The sequence below is a fragment of the Eretmochelys imbricata genome, chromosome 4 (assembly GCF_965152235.1).
Source record: "Eretmochelys imbricata isolate rEreImb1 chromosome 4, rEreImb1.hap1, whole genome shotgun sequence".
In the NCBI taxonomy this organism is placed as follows: Eukaryota; Metazoa; Chordata; order Testudines; family Cheloniidae; genus Eretmochelys; species Eretmochelys imbricata.
The window spans coordinates 118085103-118112635 of NC_135575.1; the positions used below are offsets into that span (position 1 = coordinate 118085103).

The 27533-nt window shown below is 41.2% G+C and overlaps 1 protein-coding gene across 2 annotated transcripts in view; it reads right to left on the reverse strand.

Annotated features, from left to right (window-relative positions):
* Positions 1 to 4451: 4451 nt before the first annotated feature.
* Positions 4452 to 27533, reverse strand: part of ZNF518B (zinc finger protein 518B) — a 143129-nt gene continuing 120047 nt past the window's right edge. Inside the window, exons 1-5 of one of the 2 annotated variants that reach the window (XR_013346002.1) lie at positions 13182 to 13481; positions 9774 to 10003; positions 8243 to 8409; positions 7637 to 7711; positions 4452 to 4681 (exon numbers count right to left, since the gene is read on the reverse strand). The gene's annotated coding sequence lies outside the window, so the exon portion shown is untranslated. Of the gene's footprint in view, positions 4682 to 7636; positions 7712 to 8242; positions 8410 to 9773; positions 10004 to 13181; positions 13482 to 27533 lie in introns of those variants that run through there. The other variant, XR_013346003.1, reaches the window with a different exon arrangement.

The following is a 27533-nucleotide window of genomic DNA, read 5'->3' on the forward strand; positions in this document are numbered from 1 at the left end:
AGGGATAGACCAGGAATGGAGTCTTAGAACTTTTAGTAAGTAATCTAGCTAGGTATGTGTTAGATTATGATTTCTTTAAATGGCTGAGAAAAAAATTGTGCTGAATAGAATAACTATTTCTGTCTGTGTATCTTTTTTGTAACTTAAGGTTTTGCCTAGAGGGATTCTCTATGTTTTTGAATCTCATTACCCTGTAAGATATCTACCATCCTGATTTTACAGGGGGGATTTCTTCATTTCTATTTACTTCTATTTTTATTAAAAGTCTTCTTGTAAGAAACTGAATGCTTTTTCATTGTTCTCAGATCCAAGGGTTTGGGTCTGTGGTCACCTATGCAAATTGGTGAGGCTTTTTATCCAACATTTCCCAGGAAGTGGGGTGCAAGGTTTTGGGAAGTATTTTGGGGGGAAGGACGCGTCCAAACAGCTCTTCCCCAGTAACCAATATTAGTTTGGTGGTGGTAGCGGCCAGTCCAAGGACAACGGGTGGAATATTTTGTACCTTGGGGAAGTTTTGACCTCAGCTGGTAAAGATAAGCTTAGGAGGTTTTTCATGCAGGTCCCCACATCTGTACCCTAGAGTTCAGAGTGGGGGAGGAACCTTGACAACACTTCCTTATTCATTTTTGTCCACACCATTCATGATTTTATAGACATCTAACATATCCCCCCCTTAGCTATCTCTCTTCCAAGCTGAAAAGTCCCAGTTTTTTTAATCTCTCTTCATATGGAAGCTGTTCCATGCTCCTAATCATTTTTGTTGCCTTTCTCTGTATCTTTTCCAATTCTGATATATTTTTATTGAGATGAGGGGACTGGAACTGCATGCAATATTCAAGGTGTAGGAATACCATCAATTTATATAGTGGTATTATCATATTTTCTGTTTTATTATCCATCCGTTTCCTAACGGTTCATAACTTTGTTAGCTTTTTTGATTGCTGCTGCACACTGCGTAGATGTTTTCAGAGAACTATCCACAATGACTCCAAGGTCTCTTTCTTGAGTGGTAATAGATAATTTTAGACCCCCATCATTTTATATGTATAGTTGGGATTATGTTTTCCAGTGTGCATTACTTTGCATTTATCAGCACTGAATTTCATCTGCCATTTTGTTGCCCAGTCACCCAGTTTTGTGAGATCCCTTTGTAACTCTTCACAGTCTGCTTTTTACAGTAGAACCTCACAGTTACAAACACCTCAGGAATGAAAGGTGGTTCGTAACTATGAAATGTTCATAACTCTGAACAAAAAGTTATGGTTGTTCTTTCAAAGAACAAGTTTACAACTTAACATTGACTTATATAGTTTTGAAACTATACTACGCAGAAGAAAAATGCTGCTTTTAACCATCTTATTTTAATGAAACAAGCACAGAAACAGTTTCCTTACCTTGTCAAATCATTTTTATTAAACTTTCCTTTTATTTTTTAGTAGTTTATGTTTAACTGTATTTGCTTTTTGTCGTTGTCATCTCTGAGGCTGCCTGATTGCGTTCATACTGGATGGTATGTTTTCTTGCAAATGAGGTGTATGGTTGACTGGTTAGTTTGTAACTCTGGTTTTCATAACTCTGAAGTTCTACTCTAGGTTGTAACAGCATTGGTCCCACTACAGATCCCTGGGAGACCTCACTATTTACCTCTCTCCATTCTGAAAACTGACCACTTATTTCTACCCTTTGTTTCCGGTCGTTTAACCAGTTACTGATCCAGGAGAGGGCCTTCCCTCTTATCTCATGACTGACATCATTACCTCTAGGTCTGCCTTGTTAGGGAGGTTTAGGCCCACCACAGCATAGTGACTTTCACCTCTACTAGATCTCTGAGACAAATCCAGCTGGATTTCATGATTGTTAGTACCTAATACTCTGGAGGGGTCCAGTAACATCAAGCATAGCTGTACAAAACTCAGCCATTTCACTTCACAAGGTTTCATTTAATTCAATATTTGTACTATTGCACTTCTCAACTTTTGCTGTGAGTTCTAGGTTCAAATTAACCCCAAACTTGTTTGAAGTAGATTAATTTCTCCTGGCTTCACACTGAAACCATAACACAATCATGGGCCCTGCTCGAGAGTCCTAAAGCTTGGAGTTTCAAGTTTGTAGCAAATAGAACTAGGTGAATTCCTAATGTTTCTGTTTACACTGTACAGATTTACATGGCTGAAGCGTGCAAAGGTTTTGTGGGGGAAAAGGCCAATCCAACATCCCTAATCAAGTTACAGGGCTGCAACACAGACCTCCTCTTGTAATTGCTATTCCAGCCAGTGTGGTCAACAGCCAAATCCCCTCTCCATGCTAGTTGCACAGGTTAATCCCAGATACCATTGACCCCTCCTGTCCCCTGCACCAGCATTGCCCTCTATATTGGCCTATGTGGGGCTGACATGGAAAACTCCAGTGTGGCGTGCAGGAGGAGACAAAGCCATGTGGCTGCTCCATCTGCTGCCTCCCACATAGCCCCCTTTCCTCCCCAGCATAGGTAGAGAGCTTTGCACGAGCCCTCTGTGCTTGGGTGAAATCTGTTTGTGAACATTTCACACAACCTTCCTCCACAGTCTTCCTACATAACAAACAATATTAGTGATGCTAATCATTGGCATTTATTTACATTCCTGATCATTTCTTTTACCTTTCTATACTGGGTTTCACTTCTGGGAACAACTCTTTATCTGTCACTGCTAGTTAGCTGATGGTATGTTTTCTGCAGTAATACTTTCTAGGAAGCAGGCTGTTTAAGGAATTAATGTAAAATGCCAGATGTCGAAAATTCAGAGGAAGGTCCATAGTTCAAATATCTGACCTCTAACCATCCCTGTAATACCCAAATGTTTCCAGATATTTTTAAGAAGTGTTTTACTTTTACCTTACCAGGATATATATTTATATGAGTGTTTTAACATCGTTAGGAAACATTAGGATGATTCAGCGCATGGTGCTGGTGCTAGATCTAGAGCCTGCAGTCTGGTGGCCAAATGTGTTGCCCTCCTTACACCACATATTTACCAGAATCAGGCTGTTCCTCTTGCCAGCTAGCTAGTGGCATGCTCGATGTATAGCTTCTTCATTATTCGGGCCATAGCTAACACATTGGGTTAACTGTGCTTACAGTTGAGTAGTCTGCATGGAAATTCTGAGCTGCTAAATTTGAACCAGGAGGTTGTTTCCAGTTCCTGGGCATTGGCTGGGAAGTTTGGGGTAGAAGGGTCAGGAAACACAGACCTAGGGGATCGTGCGATAGTGTTGGCAGGCTCTCCACACACAAGCCTGACGATCCAGGCTTCAGCTGCGTTCATGCTGCAAAATGAATGCGATTGGACCTGCGCCACACTGGGACTTGGGCTCAAATCTATATCCCTCGGTGAAGACACAGGCCCAAGTCTTGAGTTTTCTGGCATGAGTCAGACGGCTTTGTGCGTGCATGGTTGGGGATGGGGCTTACTCTTGAGTCTGAGCCTGGGTTTGCTATGCAGTGTAGACATACCCATTGAGGCCAAGAATTTAGTAAGAAAACAAAAAGAGACTGGACATCTTTATCGATTAAAAATATCCAGAGTTATCACAATTTACTATAACATACATTTTTGAAGGGCTATTAAATCTTATGGTTCAGGACTTAAGCCAATCACTAACTATTACAGATCAGGATGAGACCTATCGATACAGAATAATGGACTAAATGGACATTAGGAGCATAGGAATTGCCATGCTGGATCAGACCTATGACAGATTTGCCACAAGTCTAAAAGATCAACTAACAAGCAACAAAATGAAAAAATAACTAGTTCAAAGCCAATATAGCATCTTTTTCTTGAATCATATATGTAGCCCTTCTTCTGGGTGTTGTCAGCAGTAACAGGACCAGTTCAAATAAAGAACAAAGAAACACCACTGGCTCAAACTACAACCCAGAATTTTTGGGATCACTAAATACCTTACCAAGTATACTTATAAGACAACACTTTCCAACTCATAAGCACTGAGTCCGTGTATGAAACAAGGGGAACTAAATTAGTAGGGAAAGGAAACACAACATCAACTTGGGAAAACAGCAACAACATATTGTGACATTCCCCTCTGGTGTTATCTGGACTGGTGATCTGCTAGGTCACTCCACTCCTTGACTCTGGGTGCCAGCTTTACCCTGCTGTGCTGTGAGAACCCCCACTCCCGGGCTGTTCATGCACAGCCTCTATCATGTAAGCTGCTCCCGGCTATGTGAGTGAGCACTTTTGGCCAGCTGCTGCTTGGACTGTGCAACCAAAATGACACTAGCCAATATCTCCAGTCCCAGACACAACCTTAGGAACCTCTGTCTTGCAGCGTCCAGTTATGCCTGCTGGATGCTGCAAACTTATCAATTTCTTTGTTAAATTGAAGAACTCATATGTACCAGCCTTGTTATCCCAAGGGGAGTCTCTTCAAACCAAACACTCTGCTTCAGGTAGAATAAACAAAAAGATTTATTAGCTACAAAAGTAGATTTTAAATGATCGTAAGTCAAAGCATAATAAGTCAGATTTGGTCAAATGAAATAAAAGCAAAATGCATTCTAAGCTGATCTTAACACTTTCAGTGCCCTTACAAACTTAGATTCTTCTCATCACAGGGTGGCTGATTGTGGTTCAGCCAGGCTCTCCCCTTTGATCAGTGCTTCAGTCGCTTGGTGCTGCGTCTGTAGATGTAGGTGGAAAAGAGAGAAAGAGCATGGCAAACATCTTTCCTTTTTATCATGTCCTTTCTTCCCTCTTGGCTTTGCCTGTCCCCCCCCCCCACACTTCAGAGTCTGGTGAGCATTACCTCATCGCAGTCCCAAACTGACCAAAGGAAGGGGGTGACTCACTCAAGAGTCCACAGATCCTTTGTTGTTGCATAGGCCAGTGTTCTTTGTTCCTGTCAGAGTCTGGGCTGGGTTTGTCCCATACATGTCCTGATATGGTGTGAACTGCCCCTCTGCGTCTGGAGAGTTTTTGCCTGGGCTTGCTTTAAGCCATGAGGACACATTCTCAGCCTCATAACCATTTTTCCCTCTAAGCTGTGCGCATGTGTGTTCGCACACAGATCATAGAATCATAGAATATCAGGGTTGGAAGGGACCCCTGAAGGTCATCTAGTCCAACCCCCTGCTCGAAGCAGGACCTATTCCCAGTTAAATCATCCCAGCCAGGGCTTTGTCAAGCCTGACCTTAAAAACCTCTAAGGAAGGAGATTCTACCACCTCCCTAGGTAACGCATTCCAGTGTTTCACCACCCTCTTAGTGAAAAAGTTTTTCCTAATATCCAATCTAAACCTCCCCCACTGCAACTTGAGACCATTACTCCTCGTTCTGTCATCTGCTACCATTGAGAACAGTCTAGAGCCATCCTCTTTGGAACCACCTTTCAGGTAGTTGAAAGCAGCTATCAAATCCCCCCTCATTCTTCTCTTCTGCAGGCTAAACAATCCCAGCTCCCTCAGCCTCTCCTCATAAGTCATGTGTTCTAGACCCCTAATCATTTTTGTTGCCCTTCGCTGGACTCTCTCCAATTTATCCACATCCTTCTTGTAGTGTGGGGCCCAAAACTGGACACAGTACTCCAGATGAGGCCTCACCAATGTCGAATAGAGGGGAACGATCATGTCCCTCGATCTGCTCGCTATGCCCCTACTTATACATCCCAAAATGCCATTGGCCTTCTTGGCAATAAGGGCACACTGCTGACTCATATCCAGCTTCTCGTCCACTGTCACCCCTAGGTCCTTTTCCGCAGAACTGCTGCCTAGCCATTCGGTCCCTAGTCTGTAGCGGTGCATTGGATTCTTCCATCCTAAGTGCAGGACCCTGCACTTATCCTTATTGAACCTCATCAGATTTCTTTTGGCCCAATCTCCAATTTGTCTAGGTCCTTCTGTATCCTATCCCTCCCCTCCAGCGTATCTACCACTCCTCCCAGTTTAGTATCATCTGCAAATTTGCTGAGAGTGCAATCCACACCATCCTCCAGATCATTTATGAAGATATTGAACAAAACCGGCCCCAGGACCGACCCTTGGGGCACTCCACTTGATACCGGCTGCCAACTAGACATGGAGTCATTGATCACTACCCGTTGAGCCCGATAATCTAGCCAGCTTTCTACCCACCTTATAGTGCATTCATCCTAAACCCCGTGCACATGGCGAAACACTGCATGCACAAAAATTTGTACAGAAGCACAAAAATTTGCACACACGACCTGTCAAAAATTTGCACAGAAGAAATGTTTTGCGCACATGGCCTGTCAAAAATTAGAGGGAACATTGCTCATAACTATATACATGACATTACAACTATAACATTACTATAACAATGATTACTATAACAACAATGCTCAGTGCATCATGAGCCTTCCGAAGACACCCAACGTGACAAACTTTGCATTAGATACCACACAATCGTATTAAGAGGATGAACATGGGGGTGCTGGGTGTTCCCTCAAGGTACAGATCGTTACACATATTTCAATGAATGTAAGTAAATCACTCCCCCAAGGTAACTCTAGAAGGAGTCTGTTAGCTCTGTTCCCCACCCGCCAGTGCGTACATCCAATAGGCAAATGTCCTTTTACGATGTCACTTTCTCCTTCCCCATCCACTAAACTCCATTCACAGTTTGGTGTCAGTGAGTAGCATAGTCAGGGTCCTGATGTGCATCCAGGAACGCCTGTCTCCAGTCCTCTGGGAAGTGCTGTTTGGTCCGGTCCTGAGACTCCACCATCTAGCCCAGCTCTAGTGATTTCAGCTTTATTTAGTGGCTGCATAGGAGAGGCCTCACCAGAGTTCACTCAAAGCTCTATTGTGGCCTTCTGTGGCTTCAGTGAAGAGCCCTCTCTGCATTGTACCCTATCAAGGAGCCACCCTACCACTGCATCACCAACCATCACAAAGTCCTCTCTTTGCATCGTCTCTCACTGTGAGACTCTCTCAACAGCACAGGAGCCCCAGCAAATGGGACAATCATGTATAGGACCCTTGAACAGACTTCTTGCAACCAGGGATGCACACTTCATTTCCCCTCAGTTCAGTTCCACCATGCAACCAATTCTGAGTTTGTGTACAGTTATGGTGGCTCCCAAAGTGTCACTAGAGGAATTCAGGGTAGAAAGCTTATGCAAACAAAGCCCTCTCTGTAGCCGTATTTCACCTGGTTCACCAACAGAGGAGGGAAGAGAGTTCCTTACCCTTAGGAACTTCCATTCATCTAGAATTCTGGGGAACTAGTTTATGCAGGTGAAGCAGCTCTGTGGCTGTTCTTCTGCCTATTTACCAACAGATGGGAGCAGAGAGCTCCTTACCCTCGAGGGCATCAAGCCATTATTTCCATTTTTTTCCCTTTTTGACCCATCGAAGCTCTCAAGGTGCAGAGTAACAGCTAAAATTACAAACATTTATCAACTTCCCTCCTTTTTTTTTAAAATGGAAAGAGACAACAGACCTCCTGAAAAGAAACCTCAGCCTTAAGCAATTTCCAGAGTCCCAGACTAATCTCCACTGTTGTGTTAAAATGTGTCAATATTTGTATAGGGGCAGAACTTGCTCATGTCAGCTTAAGATAGGAAATGTCTTTAATACATGAGCAGGTGAAATAAACAGCAGGACAAATCTTTCTACCTTGTATCACCATGTACTAACAGAAAGGATTTGAAGAGCTGGCCAGAAATTCATCACTGTACAGAACCGCCCCTCCTGAAAGAAGAGACAGAAGCTTGGTAAAAAGTTCCTCTTTCCTCAGCTTATTACTATTATTTCATGACACTTCCACATGATGAAATAAGACATGATAGGCACAATATAGCTGGTACATCCATTTCTAGAGGCATCACACCTCATTATTCTTACTGCAGAGATGGTTTCTGAAACAAATGATATGTTAAATATTATTTCTAGCCAGCCAGACATGCACTTTGTGATCTCTAATCAATGCTGTTGAGTAAAAGCAGCTGGAAAATGCTTCCCAAAAATTGCAAGTATTTTGCAGCACAGCTCATACCGGATGATCATTTCTTAGTATTTCATTTATGTCCGCTAAGGAATATTCATGGAACGAATCAATGACTACTTTGCAGTTAAATTATTATAGAAACAAATTCCCTGATAAGGGAAGATACATTTAAAAAGTGTCCTATTTCCTAGTAAAGATAAATATCACTTTGTAATAAATAAAGATAAATAAACACTTTGACACTACATAAAAATTCAGCAGCTGAAATAAATTACCATTGGAAACAACATGCTAGGTACAAAGCACTGATGTGAAGTTTGAATATCAAGATTTAGGCACTTATCCTGCAAGAAATTCTGTACAGAATCCTGTGCCTTCATGGAGCACACTGGAGGCCCAGGGATCCACCCATACTTCTTCCACGGTCATGGAGCTGAAAAATCTAACAATAGGAAAGAATAAGCACATGTAAGTTACAGAGAGAAAGGAGAGCTATGTCACAGCAATCAAATATTTTGGAGAAACATGTCTCCGAATTTGTTCCACAAACAATTTGGTTTTGAAAGATTTTTGTGTCACCTGAAATGTAGCAATTCTGCCAAGCTTCAAGACAGGTGCAATTGTGGAAGATGTTGAAAATAAGGAAAAAAGAAGACCCTTTTGCTAGATAATTCACACTTCCAAATCTTTCCTGCTCCACATAACCAAACTACTACAACTGTTAGTTACTCCATTACTAAAGGTTCAAACCATGCTGATGACCCAAGTTGAGGGTCAACAATATGGTTCCACAGAATAGAATTTCTGTTTTGTTTTGTTGTCTGAATTAGGAATTACATACAAAAAACCTCCAATAACTTAACATTAAGGTTACATTGTCAAACACTCAAAAGTTAAGAAATGCCAGAATTAAATCCCTACTTTTGTCACAGAGTTCCTGTAAGAAGCTGGGCAATCCACTTAAACCAAACTATTCACAAGTGACCATTAATTAAGTGTTCCTCGTTTTCTGGGTGCCCAACAGGAGACGTGTGGGGACAGATTTACAGAAGGGCTGAGTGCTTACAACTGCAACTGAATCAACTGGAGCCGTGTTTCAAATGTATAAAAATGCTAGGTACTCAGGAAAATCAGGTTCCCTAGGTCTCTTAAGTTAGGCATCCAAAGTTAGTGGACACTTTTGATGATTTCAGGCTTCAATTCACCAGGGTATAGTGAAGATAAATGTCTGTGAAGCAGTCAAATACTATGGAGAAACACCATAGAAATGCCCACGAGGAAATTATTAATTTTGTGTTTGGTACAGGTTTTGAATGGTGTGCAGTAAACAGCACTCAAGGCCCACACCTTAGATAAAAGAGGATAAAAAGAAATATTGAGGCAGGAGTCCTAGAAAAAAATTAGTATGTGAACATGCAACTAAAGACTGTCATAATTCTGGCATTTCCTAATTTTTGAGTGCTTTACTTTGGGACCTAAACATTACTTTTAATGTAGTTTTTTGGATGGAGCAGATATATATTTATTGCACATATGTGTGTGCTCACATGCACGCACACACATCAGACTGTGATTCAACCATTCAATGAACAAGTAGGTCAGACCCCAGAAATTCTCACTGGGCGCTGAAATACACAGATACCAGGAGGTCTGCAGGATTGGGAAAGAGATTTCTAACAGCTTCTTGGTGCCTCTGCAACTTGCTGGCAACACCCTCGGGCCCATATGTAACACTGCTCATACCACCTCCATAAGGGGACATTCTGTTAGATATTACCCCAGTTATCTCACCCAGTTAGTGCTTACTGTGGTTTCTATGGTTTTCTAACATGAGAGGCGCACTTGGCCCTATATTTTCTGGTCCCGCTACTGGTTCTGCAGCAGCATTTATCTGGAAATCACGATTTCAGAGCTGTGCTGACATTGCTGATGAAGCAGGTGCACTGCACAAGCAAATGTGCTTTGGCAAGATAAAGTATTATTTCAGCTGAAGTTGTGGTCCTGAAACAAAATCCATGATGTTCATTCCAATTTCACTGCGGAGAAAAAAAAACAAAGTTTGTCAAATGGAAAATTATTTTCAATCTCCTTGCAGAGTATTACAGACAGGAAAAAATTACTGAGGTCTTCACTCCATTTTTGCCTGAGGAAGGAATTTAGTGAGAGACCTAAGGACTAAGTAAGGCCTCAGCTTTTCAACCCACAAACATTGCTTTATAATACTGCATAAATGACATGACAGCAACAGGTGATTAATTAAAGAGAGTGTATTGTGCATTGGAAAAAGCAATATATATTGGCCTGGATCCTCAACGTCAAAGGATTTGAACCTCAGGTTGAATTCCTAATGGCTCTGCGTCTTGTTTAATTCACAGGTGACATGGCTTCTGAACTAGCTGGTCCCTACTTCCCATCTTTTAAAGGGAGAGAAAAAATATCTACATTTGTTAACCTATTTCAGTGATGTGATTTTACGACCAGAATTTCAAAAAACAGAGGCTCATATGCCTACATGCATACCATTACTGAATACACCATTACTGGACTTGTTCTTACCACTGTGGCATTTGTCTTTACCAAATGGACACACTGTGAGCATATCATTCTGTGCCTAAAATGTTTATCCAGACAATATGCTTCAACTGCTGTTTGTCATGTTGATTGTACTCATGTCACTGTTACCTCATGTTCCCAACATCAGTTTATTGAATACACATCCTGTCTCTCATCTTATTCTTAGATTGTAATCAATTTGGGGGCAGGGAACATCTTTTGTGATATACACATACTGCCTAACACACTATGGCTGGTGCCTTATGGCACTACTGCAGCACAAATAATAAAACACAACAATACATTGCTTGGAAAGCCTGCCCATAATATTCTTTTCTGCAGTTGTCTTACACAGCATTTGCCAAATATTTACAGTTAGCCACATAAAAATTGGATTTATAAATTCAGAGGTGATACTTGATGGTGCCTATTGCATATCAGTACTTCAAATCAGAGTAAACAACTGTATGTCGGTGCAGATTGATGTAAGGGATTGTCTTAGGGTTGCCAATTTTGTAATATATAAAAACTGGACACTCCAGCAGGAGTGCCGGAATCTCCCTTGCCCCGCCTCTTCTCCATGAGGCCGTGCTCCACCTTGTGCCCCGCAGGCCCCACCCCCGTCCCTAGGCCTCATTCCTGCCCTAACTCTTTTCCGAGACCCCACTCCTGCCCCTTCCTCTGGAGGCTCCACCCCCCCATTAGCTCCTCTTTACCCCTCCCCGCATCGCTCATTGCTCTTCCCCGTCCTCCCCATCCCTGCATGGGTCAGGAGGGACTTGCCTGCAGAGCCGGAGCTGGAAGCTGCAGCCACCTGATGAAGGTAGAAGGCAGCCCCAGCTGAATAGGGGCTGGAGTGGGTGATGACTTGGTGCCTCCCCCACCTGCAGGAACTGGACTTCGGGTGTCCGGTTGAAAAGGGCTTTTGCGGTCGAAAACCGGGCACCTGGCCACTCTAGAGTGTCTACACATAAAAGTTATTCTGGAACAAAGGTACGGTATGAACTGAAAGTGGAATAGCTATTCCTGAATAATTCCAAGTGTGAACACCTTATTCTGAAATAAGACTGCCTTTGCTGATTTCACTTAATCCACTTCCACAAATTAAATAAATTCAGAAAGAGGCACTCCAATTCTGGAATAAGAGTGCCCACATATGGAGTTTTTCTGGAACAGCTATTCCCAATTCCATGTGTTGACAAGCCCTTACTCAGAAGCTGACATTCTCTTACAAACCTGCCACAATCACATCGTTCTGCCCCTGTGGGGGCGGGGGGGGTAAAACAAACAATCTTATGCTCTTACCCCATTTATGTCACTACTTAATTTGGGCCAAAGAGTCGTGTGGCTCAGAAGGTAGAGTTCAACAAAATCCTAACGTGGTCAATAGTGGAGAGGCACAAAGCAGCTGGAATGTACCCCATGAATCTGTCTCTCTATACTTACAAGGTATAATACTGTGCATAAAATATCTTCAGGACAGCAGAGAAACATTATCAGTTTTGAAAAAAATCACGTGCTTAATATAAACATGTAAAAGTGCAATTCATCCATCGAGTATCATATATGATAACGGCTGCTTTAACAATCCCTCAGTGGCAGTGTGTGGTAGGTCAATAAGTCAGTGTAAAAGAGGTCATTAACTCATTGCACTGACAAATATATTTGTAATTTCAGTATGCTTAGCAGACGTTCTGTATTGCTTTCCTGCACTGCTAGTCACATAACTTACTCTGTTAATAAAATGAACATTTTTTTGAACGGTGAGACTAGTGATATAGAATCATTTTAAAGAAGAGCACATGAGTAATAGGTTTGGATCTCTGGTTGTGGCACCCACCTGCAAAATCTGCATTCTGAGCTAGAGAGAGAAAATGCAGTATTTTAGAATTTGGGTAGATCATACAAGCAACTCTGATCTTGGGTGCACATTGCATTCTTTTACTTTAGAAAGACCTGATAGAATTACAGTTTGCATGAAGCAGAAATCAAGAGGAAATCTTTGCATATGTATTGGCGCCATTTTCAGAACATCAAAACTATGTAAAGCAAGGCTACGCTTTTTTTTAGTGATTGCTCTTCATTTGAAAATCTGTAAATTCCAATGACTAAGTACACAGTACAATACACACTACTAAAGGCCAATCCTGCACTCCTAGAAGTAAACTGAACTGTGTCATTTACTTCAAGAGGAATAGCATCAAGTCCTAAATATCCAGATGGAAAGACTTTGTCAGCTTTGGATTGCTAGACTGCTGTCCAACCAAGGTAAACTGTGAAACCAAGGAAACAAACAAATGAGTCATTCAGTACCCCATCTACACTCACCTGTACCTCTCCTCAAATCACCTCACTTCTCATGGCCCACATAATTCCACCTTTCTCTTACACAACCAAATTGCAGCCATATCTACAACATTTTTATTAGTAATATGTTTGTGTGTTTTGCTTATTAGTACATGCTTAATTTGCGCATGTGAATATCATTCCAGATAAAAACTGCAGTAGATGAATAATGATTCCTATGAGCCATCCATCTGATGAAATTGGCTTGGGCATGGTATTTAGTGCAGAGGTAGCTATTGTCTAAATATATGGAATTATTTATCAAAAAGAATAAAAGCTCAGGAATCTGGACCCAACTGCATTGTCTCTTCTCACCTGCAAATCTCAGCATTCAGTATTGCAGGCCAATTTCTTAAAAGAAAACAGCACTGCTCACAGGCAGTGCTTTTATTTTGCTTAATATCATGTTCTCAGTATCTCCCCTAACCTGAAAGCACACTTTCAGTATACTTCGGACTACAAACAGTTATCTTCTTCATGGCTGAGGCGATATTCCTGGTAACTTGATTTTTTTATGGTTGGTCACTTGCAGTCACTTGGGTTGTGCACTCCTTCGATCTCACAAGCTGAGGTGCTGCACTTTCCTTGGGAAGGAGGCAGTCAAGGAAAACTCACGGTGCTGCATAAAATGCTCTTGTTGATTCAGTCAGACTCTTCCCTCTGCAATAGTAAGAAGGCAGCATGGCATTAAGGGTCACTGTACTGTTGGATGTGCTGCTGAATTTTGGAAAATACATCATCATAAGCTACTTTTGTGGTCATTAAACATCCTGTTATGTATGCATTAGGGGTGCTATAGTTTTATCTCGGTGAACATGAGCACCAGGAGTGCTATTGTTAGTACCCATGAGCTGTCGTCTACAGAGGAAGGGATTTGCTCAGGGTTCACTTCAGCTTCCTCCTTGCTAGGAGGCAGTTCATCTGTACTTTTTCTGTTTTGGACAAAACAAAATAAAAGAGTTCATTGTTGCTGCCGACTGTGGGTGATTGCGAGTACACACAAATACAACAGATCCCAACAGATTTTTTGTTGTTGCAAAAGTAAGGATGGTGACCTGACCAAATTATGCTTATTTACATTTCCCCGGTAAACGTTTTGGATGCAGTATTCTTCGTTTCACAATTTTACAGCAGCTGAGCATCTGGCTTATTCATGTACTTCAGTTTCTCAGCTGTCAAAAAAAATCATGTATGGGGTTTGGGTTTTTTTTTTTAATACTTCTTGTATAAATAAATGTTTAAACTGAGTGTAGGGCTCAAGAAAGATGCAGCACTAGCAGTCTTGAAGGCTGAAGCCTTCCATTTGTTGACATAATAGGTTTGTCATAAGCAGCAGCACTCCAAACTGTGCACTTGCTTCCTGTCAACCCTGACCACCAAATAAGAGAGTTTTAATTGTCCTTGGTGTCTCCAGAAATGGCAACAATTTCAGTTAGTACCAGTTGTATTCATGACAGATTTGTGGCAAACTAGGAATTTTTTTTCCATTTTTAAATTTTGGAAAATATTGTAGCATCAGGCACACCCAAGGGAAAGAGGCAAAAATCACACGGTCTTAAAAATTCAGTAATTATTTAATGCACAGTCTGAAATAGCAGTTGAGTCAGTCTTCTGAATATCATCAAATCCCCTACCAATGAAAATCAAGAATAGGAATATCCCAGTATGGATAAAAGGCAGTATTAAGTATTTCAAAAATCGGGGGAATGAATGAATGAATATTCAGGTGGGACAAAATTTAAATACCCAAATGCTCCAGATTTATATTAAAAACCTGGCTCATCATAGTTCATTACTTCAGTGTGATTCAACTAAAATGACCTATAAAAAACGCTTAAACATTTTTAATTAATTTTTAAAAGCTTTGCCAATGCTATTTCTTATTCCCTACACAAATATTAATTCACTCTGATTGTTCTTAAATCTCTGAATACAGATATCTTTAATCCTGCATATAAAGCTGCAGTTCACATTTTTTGAAGAATGACTCAACACAATGAAATCCTGCTCCTAATTAAAATTAACACAATTAAAAATAGAACAAAATGAATACACGTTTTAGAAAGTGATGATATATTCTGGATAAACATACTCGTCACAAGTCTTACACAGCCAGCTGTTCCAGTAGCCTCTTGTGTCACACCTTCACTGGAGAGTTAACTCAAGCTCTTACGCGGGTGTTGCTCCTAATGTCCCTTCTGGTCGCATACAAAAACCTCTCATCTGAGTTCAGTGGTGCTTTCAACCCAGACTAATCCAACCTGTATGGGGCTGCAGGCTAAAGCTCGGGTACTGCTTTCACTCAGGTGGCTAATACATCCCACTTTGCAGCATGCGCACAGACTAAACCACTTTTATGCTCGGAGTCCTCCAATGCCTTCCCACAACTCCGCCTATGTGCCCGGGACAGATAAGTTCTCCCACAATTCACTGGGAAAGAATCAGAGCAGCTCAGCTTACCACAGCACAAACAATGGACTATGCCCCGAGAAGTTTTAGCATCACACATGGGTAAGAGCAGCACCAGCTGAGGACAGTAACTTGGGTATGGCTTTGCAGTGTGGCTTCTCCACCTGGGCTAGGCAAACAAAACCAGTCAGGCTGTGGTGCCAAGCACCCGAGTTAACGCAGTAGCAAAGACATCCCAGTGCCAAGAAATTCAGGATGGGTGATGACTGGAGAACTACTTTTGTAAACCATTCATGCAATGACACAATTATTACAGTGTAATGGTGAAAGGTGCCAATGGTTTGCATATGAGCCGTCACTGATGCATAAGCACCACTGAAATAGCGCACAGAGGGAGTTAAAGAAGCCATGAAGTATTCACACCCAGAGAGTCATTTAGAGGTAGTGTGTGGTTTAAAGCCTCCTCATTTGTGTGGGCTAGTAAATGTTCCTTTGGCCTGACCTACAGTGAAAATGTAGGTTGACACAGTGTGTGAAAAATCCACAATGCTGAGTGCCATAGCTATGCCAACCTAAGCCCTGGCATAGATGCAGCTAGATCAAGGGAAGAATGATTCAGTCGATCTAGTGCCATCGCTCGGGGAGGTGGAGTTCCTACTGCTGCGGGAGTCTGAGTCTGCATTACCAACTTGTAGTGGTATAGCTACAACGCTGAAGCTATACCACTGTAGTGCCCTCGTGTCGACATGGCCTTTGTATTGCAGAGCAGCTGCACCAAAGGAAGCTAGATTCCCTGGCTCAGCTTTTCAGGCTATGCGCTCTCCATAAGCAGCCTTGGATTACGGGTTTCTCAGAGGAAAAGTGCAGGGGCTGACAAAGGAAAAAGGGGTACAGAATTTGTTAAACATTAAGATTTTTGTGGGGCACTGCTGAAAAACCTGAGACACAACTGGGGAACCATTGAAAGACTTGCCAGAAACAGACAGGAGTGCAGGATCTTCATTGGTTTCCTAACGCCAGAGGTTTATTGGGAACACGATGATGATGAGAAACAGTAGCACCCTTCTAGGCAGCAGATCCCTGCAGAGCCCCCCACCGGGCTACAGAGCCTCCAGAATCCCCACTTACACCAGTAGAACCCCCTTTTCCTGCTTCTGTTCTTCAAATTCAAAGGATGGTGTTACTAAGCCCTTCTCCTTTACTCTCTCCGATCTCAATCCTTGAGCAGCTTCAGAGGTGGACCTCTGTGTTGATGCTGCTCAGATTCCTTGGGGTAACTCTTTTCAGTCAAATTGGCCCTGTAGCACTTGACTACTGCATCTAAATATGAACCATACTCATATACAGATGCAGCATTTGAGTTAGTTCTGATAGACTCGATAGAATATCTGATCAGCATGCGGTCAAGGATGCAAGCCCATAGCTGGATCACCCTCATGTGGAAACACCTGTCCAAGGGAGTTTTTGGGGAGGAAACCTACACAAAGATCTTCTGAAGAGTTCCTCCCTGATCCAGCCAGCCAACAAGACTGAAAGCTGTTTTCACTGCACTGCAAGAAATAAGCAGAGCAGAAATAAATAGAGGGTTCTAAAACAAGGCAATAAACTGATTTTTCAGTGAATTCCATCACACATTGGTGCATACAGGAGCGAGGTAGCAGATGATCTTGCCAAAACTGGAAGATCGGAAGCTCAGGTTGGAATGACAATGGTTGGGGTATTAACATCCTATCAAGGAAATATTAGCTGAAAGAAATGGTCAAAAGGTTAAAGATCTTCTTATATCAAAGCTTCTCAGAAAACAACGTCCACTATCAAAAGACCGTGGATGGGACACGCTGCAGAAATGAAAATCAATAGAGATGGACTCAGATATATCCACTGAGCAAGATGTGTCTGGAGCAGTCACCTCCCATGCTTTTGAATGTTGCATTGTAAGGAAAGTCACGTTTTTCAGATTGGACCCTTTATATCATGCCCTTACAAAAGGGCCTATACAGGTTGCTGAATTCACTCTCGAACTGTATGTCCTGATATGATTATCACAGGACAAAACGGCAGCAGCATCCTTTGGAATGGGGTTGGGGCAGGGCACATGTCCTTACAGAATAGTCCATGAGGCTCACTCCCATACCATGTGGATCCCAAGAGATCTGTGGGATTCCAGAGTCACCTATGCTTAGGTCCCAGGTGCCCTCCCATGTACTGATATACCAGCTGTAGATCTGGCCTTTAAAAATTTTCCAATATTTTGACAACCTTGTTTACTACTGTACCTTGGTTTTTACTTTTTACTAATGCCATCTTGCTAATGGAAATAATGTAAGCCTTATGCTTTTTGCTGGTCAGTGTTTAGAGCATTAAAGGACTATCAATCACCCAAGTTTTCTTAAAAGACCAGCTTTTAAAAAAGAAAATAGCCAACGCTGGCACAGTATTTCCACCCATATAATGTTATGTTTGCATCCAAATTTGTGGTTGTCTTTCTTGCTTTACAAGTCCCATCCATAAACTATTATGTATTTCACTGAAAATGGTGTGGCAAGGATCAAGACGTCCTAGGGGCTTTCAGAACTCAGCCTTACAAGATTAGAGGCAGAGATTAAACAACAAATGGAGTTTACGATAAACCCCGGTAACTACAATGGTGAGAAAAATATACAGTTTAAGGTATTTGGTGGAAAGGACATTCAAAGGAGAGGAATGAATGGAAAAGGATTATTGTCACTTAGATGCTACCTCACTGGGATATAAAAAAGCATAAAAAAAAAAAAGCTTTTGCTTCCAAGGAATGAATGCCCAACTGGAGAACAAAGTATCTTATAAAATTTTAAGAGCTTTTAATTACATAGGACAAGAGGAGAGCTTTTTCCCCCCTCTGGATTTACAACTTCCAGATGTTTTGTGCCCATAGCTGTACACCCATCGACACTAGCCAACAGTCTGATTTGCCACCAAAAAAACACCATGTTTCAACGTGAGAACTGGACTGAATACGGAAAAGTGTGCACTGGAAAGATTTCCAGGAGATTTTGTTTTTAAAGGGGGAATTTGCTGATTATAAAAAGATATCAGGCGGACATCATGTCAAGTCTAAATCCTCTCCTGGTGGCAGCACTGTCTAGCAGTCAGAGTGGAAGTCAGGACTCTCCGGTTCTATTCCCACACTTTCCCATTGATTCACTGTATGACTTTGAGCAAATTATTTGGTTTCTCTGTGTCTCAGTTTACCCATTTGTATGACTCATGAGTTAGACTTTCCAGCCAAAACCCCATGTGTACCTTACTTGTCCTATAGCCAAAAACCCCCCAGAAAACTCAAACTTACAGTGAACAAGAAAATAAGGTATCTTTAATAAACTATATGTTACTCACCCACTCTTTCTGGATTATACAGTATACATAACTGACCTTTTTAAAGTATTTACTTTCCCTTAAAATAAGTTAAGGGGTACTTGTGGCACCTTAGAGACTAACCAATTTATTTGAGCATAAGCTTTCGTGAGCTACATCAGATGAAGTGAGCTGTAGCTCACGAAAGCTTATGCTCAAATAAATTGGTTAGTCTCTAAGGTGCCACAAGTACTCCTTTTCTTTTTGCAAATACAGACTAACACGGCTGTTACTCTGAAACCTTAAAATAAGTTATTTGTTATTGTCAGATTTCTTTAAAAGATACAGGAATTTTTAAAATCCTTTTTACCCCAATATCTTTCCTCTCTTAGTTAAACCTGCATATATCAAGATTACCCTATGTCACACCAAAACAAAAGGCAGTTGTTGAAGACGAGTTAAAGCTACGCTATAAAGCTCAGAGAGAAAAAAACAGGCTAGGAGTTGCAGTCAACCATGCCTCCTAGGAAATGGTTAATACACCGGTTTCACTTTCCCACAGCTTGTCTGTGGATCATAATTTTAGGGAACAGTATAATTAAATGGAGAACAAAGGAATCTTCTGTCACCAGCTTTGAAACACTGTAGTGTATCATACCAGAAAGAGAGGAGTAAAATCTGCACCCTGAGCTTTATATTTCAACAAAATAAAGGTAAATTGGTTCTGTTATTGCGCATTTCAGTTACCATTAGTAATTATTGTTAACATATGATATTTTCATTTATTTTAATCATTCCATAGGTCATATCCCATATCACACAGAAATATTTGGTCTATAGGCATTGGGTAAAATTTCAGAAGTATCTAAGTGACCTAGGGGTAGAGCTATGCAAGTAATATATTTTTCAGTTTGCTGGCAATTCCAAAAAAATCAGGGGTTTAACCAACAACAAGTTTTTTTAAAAATCTGGCAAATCAAAAAGTCAAAAGCAATTAGTTTGGGGTTCAATGAAACATTCTGATCAACCCAAAATAAAATGCTTCATTTAGATTTTGAGCATGTTTTAATTTTTTATTTTTAAATTAAATTAAAGGAAATTTCAAAATGAGAAGTAATTTCAAATAAAAAAATTGAAACATTTCTTTCAAAAAATGTTGAAATTAAACATTTCAAATTTTTGGAATTTAAAGTTTTTTTCCAACTGAAACAATTCGCCAAAATCAACATATATTCATGAAATGTTTTAGTGTCACCAAATCTGCATTTTTCATCAAAAAAAGTTAGAGTCAAAAAATTTTGCCCAGCTCTACTTATGCTCCTAATGATAATTGAAAGTCAATGGAACTTAGGTTTCTGTGTGCCCAAGTTACTTTTTGAAAAATGGGAGGTAGGCCTTTTGAAAAATGTGTCCATTTTCTCTAAGTACGTTCTCTTAATCATAACATTAATAAAGAGATTAATATAGAAAGAACCTTACTGACCAGGGGAGATTCTGTTCTAACTTTCAGCAGTGAGCATCCAGTGTCAGCCCTGATGTCAATGGTGTTACCCTGGATATATGCTGATTTAATTGAGATAAGATTGCGGACGCTTGTCTCTAGAACATACTTCCCTCGTCCTGCAAACTGCCTACTTTGTTACTACAGCATAAACAAATAGAAAGAAAAAATTAAGTCATGGTAGAGCTGCTTAGCAACCAGAATTTCCATTCTGTGTGACATCAAAATCAAAGCATTCTTGGAAAACTGCATATTCCGATGGAAAACTGTTCTGTCGGAAATTTTTTGACTGGCTCTAAGTAACAGTGTGATTTCATAAAAAAAAAATTTAAAAAAAAAATTAAACCCTCTTTGCATTTCAAATCTCTAAGGACCCACTACTGCTCTTCCCTGTTTTCATCTAGTTCCCCTCCTATAGTCATCCCTAGGTCCATAGAAAAGGAGCCCTGTTTCAACAGGCCTTAAGGAAGCTGTAGCTTGAGAGAGGCTGCAGCGGTTAGGACTGGGGAACCGGGATCAGGAAGTAACTTCTTGAGGGCTTTCTGAGAGCTGTGGGATACAAGAATCCCACAACTGACCTTAGCTGGCTCGTTGGGGATCCCTCTCCCACATATGAACTTTTAGATGGTTTGGGGTCTGAGCCACCAGAGTTTTTTTTAATTGTAAATAAAACTAATTTAGTATGTCAGGGAGAAGCCCAAAGAGTCTAGCAATGCTGTGTGTATGCTTCCAAATAAGCCTAACTTGGCTTTTGAGCCATGTGCCTCCAAGGCTCACAGAGGGGACTATGAGCTTTGCAGTGGAAGTCAACGAACCACGTTTGGTGGTGCACAGGGGCCTTAATGAGCATCCTAAGGCTTTTGGGGAAGTCCTGATAAACTGGCTAAAACTTCAAGGAGATAAGCCTTGGTGTTCTTTTAGGTTTAACATTAATTTGGAATTTCCTGTTCTAATATTTTATTTTAACTATCCGTTTCCTAGAGATAACACTTTAGAGAGGAAGCAGCGTGGTCCATGGATAGGATACCTCACTGGGAATCAGGAGACCTGTGTTCTATTTCCAGCTCAACTCCTGGGTAACTTGGGCAAGTCATTTCACCTCTGTTTCTGCTCCCACTATTTCTTTGTCTTTCCTCTTTAGATTTTAAGACCTTTGGAGCAGAAAGTGACTCTTCATATGCATTTGTACAATGGGATCCCAATCTTGCTACTGTAATAAATACAATACAAAATAATTAGTTCTTGAAATATTCAAAACATTGATATGCTACTGCAATCTTAACCTCACCTTAAAGGTTTTTCGGTTTAGTAATAGCTTAAATTATACAATGCTAAACATGCTTCAACCAGAGTTGGCAAAATATGGGACTTTAAAGAAGTTTTGGAAATTTTAGAAGCAGCAAATACTTTAGTAGCAGTTAGCTTTTCAACATCTTGGATCAGAGAATCTGGTCTTAAAGTTGGTAAAAATATTGACAGAAAGGCTGTCACTGAGTTCATCTTGTAACACTAGTTCCAAATTATCCTCGACACTAAATCTATACTGAATATGCCTGTTGATAGTCTGAAGTCACATCCCCTTTGGTTGTGATCTTATCAGCTCTCAGAATAATAAGCAGGTGCAAACCTTGAAAGGGTTTCACTTTAAAGATCACTCCTACAGAGTTCACAGCAAGTCTATTATTACTTATTAGTACTTACTATTATTATATATTTGTATTGCTGTAGCACCTGGGGGCATAATAATAGATCAGGACCACATTGTGCTAAATGCTGTACAAACACAGAACAAACAGATGGTCCCTGCCCCAAGAGGCTTAAAGTACTGGCTTCTGATAGTGCCATGTGTGCACAAGAGGTCACACCATTGCTGCCATTCGTAGAATTGCAATGGGGTTATCCATCGAGTGAAATTTGAAAGAAAATGGCTGGTGAAGAGAAAGTGCATGGGAAATTAGAATAGCCAATAAAAGTTGTCTCAATGAACAGAAGCCTTGTAGAAAGACTGGTCCTACCCAGTGGTCCTCAGCTGCTGAATTTAGCATCTGCTCTGCAGGGGATAATGTAGGAAACTTGGTATTCGAAAATGAATCACAAAAGAAAATTGATTTTTACCAGAAAGAAAAATAGACAACACTGACAATAGAAAAATCAATGCTCAACTACTAGAAAACATTTGGAGCCCATCATGAGGTTGAAAATGGCGGGGGGGGTGGGGGCGGCACTGAAATTTTCTGGATGTTGACAAAAATAAAAAGGTAGGGGGATTTTTTTGCTAATTTATTTTCCTGTTTTTCAATCAGCCTTAAAAATAATATTACCTTTGTTCAAAATTTGATGAGGAAAACAAGTGGCACTTGTTTCCCCAGACAACCCACAACTGTATGTGCACACAAAAACCCTGCTGGCAAACCAAGTCATGAGGGAAATCATTGGCTATTATTGTATAATTTTGTTTTAATTTCAGAGGAAAGGAAACAGACTTGAGGCTGCCCAAAGGCCACACAGACATCAAGCACAGTACAAACACTACTAGATTTACTTCTTCCAAGATTTTAGGAACAAACTAGCAAAGAGGAGACAGAAGTTTGGCAAAGTTAAGTCCCTGGCAAGCTGCGGGATAAAATATGCTTTATTGTATCTAGCCAAACAGGACGTTTTCTGGAACAATGAAATAATTATCTCAGTTTCCCAGAAGAAAATGAAGATTTGAGTAGTTTTGCAGACCATACATTTAAAAATTGTTGTAAAGGAACCTTCTAAAAATGCTTCCGAATAATTGAGGCACATGCTCGTCTCTCACCAAAAGACTCTACCTTTCTAGGGCCTCGATTCAGCTCTGTGTCCCTAACCAGCAAAGCATTTCAGTACCTGCTTGACCTTAAGAACATATGTAGAGCTTATTCACTTAAGTTTATCCTTACTGCCTAGCTGAATTGGGGCCTATCGGATTAGACAATAAATTATTAACTGGCTTGTACAATGCCAACCGTTTCATTTCCCAAACAGTGGACACTTAAGCCACTGCATGGAGACCCATCGACATCAGAACGGTCTGCTCAAGCAGAGCTGATTTCAGGATTGGGATCTTAGATCACAAACCCTTCAGGACAGGGACTGTGAATGCATTTTGGGCCCTACACAAATGCAGATAATAAAAATATTAAAAACTTTTATACCACATCATTCTTATTTCCTGATCTCTCTCACCCCCTTAAATTTCTCTGTCTCTCATTTTTTCAGGGAACAGATAATTTCCATCACTGTTATTCACTTCATATGCACTTACGTAACATTTCAGGACCAATAAATTCTCTGTACTACAGTATTTAAAACTTCTGCTATTTCACTTTTACAATTCCATGCACTTCCTTTCTTTATTTTTCTCTTCTATTAGATATTCTCCTCAATTCAGCTTCCCACCGAGAAATGATTCCAGGCAGAATTACAAACAGAACTTTTAGCCCCAGGAACACTGAGCTCACTTCCATGGTTGGCTCAACAATGCCTCATTATTTTTCTAAAATTCCTTAGCTACGGTTGTTTAGAAAACACAGTGAAGTAGGTTGCATTTAAAAATACAGAGCCAGCTGTAAATGCAAATTATCCAATTCTCCAGCTCCTACCACCAAACTCCAAACATTCCAGGAGTAGCAGGTTTATTTATCTACATTTTGAAATCATTTTAAAAACAGGTTTGGGTTTGTTTGTTTTTTTATGACTGTGACCTGGCTGCACACACAGGTAACAGGCAAAACAAAAAACTAGGAGGAAAAAAAAATATATATATACACACTATGTCTTGCCACCTGAAGGCACATTCCTCTCTGCACAGAGTGTTTTTCCTCTCTAGCCCAGTGCACAGAGCAATTGAGACCAGCGTCTTCCTTGGCCTGGTCCCAGACAGGGAACATTTTAGAAGCTGTGGGGGATTATTTTAAAAGAAAAACATTAACTTGTGAAATATTAATAAATAAAAGAATGTGGATTCAAACACACGCTTCTTGTCATATTCACAAGCTGTTACATGATCACAGTTTTAAACAATACTGTTTTATCATTTGTAATATAGGCCTAAGGAACTTCTGAGACACTGGGAGATAGATATACTCGACCTACATATATGTCTGTCAGCTTATTACTTTATTTTAGTACCTAACAACATGGTACCTCGATTACACAAAATTAAGAAGAATAAAATCCCATAATGCAAAGTAGTTTCTCTCCATTCTTCCAAGGAAGAGTGATGGAAAGTGTTTAACTGCAATTATTCTGGGATATAGTATATAGCAGCCATCCATGTGGAGTCTGATCAAAACCCATATAAGTCAATGAGTCTTTCCAGTGACTTCAATGGGCTTTGGGTCAGGTCCTAAATCAGGATTTCAGAAAAATGTCTTGTGATGTTTGAAACCATTTGTGCATGTTCTTTTAGAAGTTCTAACTACCCAAGAAAGGAACAAAGTTACAATACCTAAGTGTGCCAAGAAGCTCTAATAATTGTTTGAAATATAAATTAAAGAAATGGGTGTAACCCTTCTGCCCGTCAGAGTTGGCAGCAACAAGGGCCGGGTTCAGTATCTAGGGGATCCATTCCAATAACACAATGCAAACCGGCTCGAGCCCCCACCCAGTGACCTGGGACAAATATATACCACCCCCGCTGGGCGCCTCCAAGAGTCAATACTTCCCCTCTCGCAAGCACAGAGTCTGAGTGTAGCAAAAAGCCTTTTAATAACAGAGAGGAAACAATGTGGCATTATGTTGGGGAAATACCACCAACAGGATTCATAACACAACCCATGAGCTAAAAACCCACCCCAAGCAAATTGGGGCATGCCCCTTTCCCTTTGGTTCTTGAGTCTGGCAACCCCAAATCACCCAAAGTCCCAAAAGTCCAATGACCCAAAAGTCTCTGTCCCTGGTCAGGGCAGCCCCAGAGTTTGAAAGTTTATCTGTGGAGCTTTACCTCCCAACCTGGGTGGAGATGGGACGGGGGTAAGATGCACCTTACATGATCTGAAGCTGACCGCCCCACAGCTCCATAGGCCTCCGCTCCGCTCTGCCAGCCGCCCCACAAACTCCTTTGCTCAGCTCCGCTCCGCGTCCCACCAGCAGCTCCCGCTGTCCTATGCACTGCTCCACCAGCCTGTCCACAAGGCACTCCAGGCGTCCCGCAAACTGCTCCACAATATATCTTCAGGCTCCCCCACTACTTAACACAATGCTCAGTGATTTCAGCTCTTTGGTGAATTCAGCTTGTAGTAGGGGAGCCTCAGTACTGGTGCACTATTAGCCCAAAGTGAGCTCAGCAGCCTGTAACTAGACTCCTAATGGAATCAAAATTAGCTCTGATATTCCACAGTGGAGAGAGAAGGAAGTGCAATTAGCATGTAAGGCCCTCACCAAGGGGGCCTATGCCACCAAGTATTAATACTTGTCCCCAGCCTCTCTCCATTCACAGAGTTTTAAAACCCATGACCCTTGCCTAGCGAGTGCTACTTAGTTGATGGTGAGTCCCTCCATCATAACAAAAGGCCAAGTACAGTTCCAAGCACAGTTCCCATAATCAGCGTAATAATTTATTCTTCCTGCCCCAATAACAGAGACACTGGGGATCCCACAGCAGCCAAAGTGACCATTTGGGCAGCTATGGCCTCATTCTAGGCAGGGTGGGTGTGCCTATGCAAATGAGATCAGCCCCTGAAGTTCTTTTCCACAACTTGCCACACCTCACCACCAGATGTCAGGGTGGAGCTCATCCTGACACTGCTTACATGGGTATTATCCACATTAGGTCTGTGCACATATGTAACTGTGGTGAAATGAATTATTTACTTGAATTTGGGCTATGATCACCCTCTCTCCAGTAACATTGTTCATTGTATCAAATCAGAGGTTCTCCTTCAGCAGGCTACTTCTTGAAAGAGACGTCCTTTCACAGAGTCATCTTCCTTTCAAACACCCCAATCCTTCCATTGTTTAGCTCTCAAACAACTTCATTCTATGGGCCACCAGGAGTGGTTCCATGGACTCTACTCTGAAAACCACTGTTTGACATAATGGGTTGCATTACACATACTTCTTATGTTGTTGCAACCCAATGGATAGTATGTGTTACAGGTCCCTCGCTTGGTGCCTGATCCACAGAGGATATGAGTTTGTTTTTGCACCTGCAAGGGAGCTTTAGTTCAAGCTTGAGCAGCTCGTGCTTTTAGCTGTGGAATCCCCTAGTTCAATCTCTGGTATGTCAACCAAGGTGGCAGCCATCACACCCTAATTAGCACCATGTGTTATATCCTACTCTCCATGGTAAAACCCATTGGAGAAAAACAAATGTTTCCATGAAAGGGGAGGTCTTTGGGGACAAAGGAGGGGTCACCAGGTACAGCTTCCATGCTCTGCAGACCAATCCATGGAGGAAGAAAGTTCCCTCCTCACAGTGTGCTGCCCCTACACGATGTTGTCTCACCTTCCTCTCTCCTCTGGCAGCATCTCTCTTAGGAAGGGGTGTTCTCACATCATTACCTCTCATGTAAATCCACATGCAGGTTCCCCATGAGAAAGTACAGCAGAGGGAGAGTTGCAAGTATTGAAAGTGGACACAACTCCCACTTTAGAGACACCTTGTAATGGCGCTGCTGAATTCAAATGTCTCACCAGAGCTTTGTGTGCACTGAGAATCAAAGGCTATGATAATAAGACAGCAGATACATCAAGGTAGAATTTGGTCTAGCTAGTGAAAAGTCCCTTGATTTCATAACCTTTATGTTTGCTCACAACATTTTAAAGAGAAAAATCACCCTACCTTTAAAAAAAAAGACACAAAAAAAAACTAAACAACCAGATATAAAGTTCAAACCACTACTGTGTCCCACACACAAGATGCTAACCTAAATTACCATGTTGGGTTTTACTGCTAAAGAGCTTGGCTTCAGCTGTTTTGTTGAGTGCTTTTGTTAAGGCAGCCATTTACAGCTCTTCATACTAGTAAATCTTCAAAAATTTGACCTCACCTTTAGCACAGCCTAGCAATGTATACTCAGACCATTATCACCTGTTAGTTTGAATTTTGATCTTGTAGTTGTCTGTGTAAAACTGAAATCACCATGTGCACAGCTAATACAGGGTTACAATATGCTGAATCAGCAGGAGGAGAAGTGACAATAACTACATTTAGAGGAGGTATTATTTAAAAATATTGCAGACTTTACTCAGGACCCAGAAAGTCTATAGGAGTTAAGGATGCTTAGCACCTCACAGGATGATGTCCATCAGGCAAAATTCCCACCTATCTCAATGGGACACTTGTCTGAGTGAAGACGGAAGGAATTTGCCTAACGGCTAATGTGATTTTTTTTAACCGAAGTAAATTAGTAAATATGCTAAGGAATCTAAATAAAATTATCTGAGCCTTTTGAAAT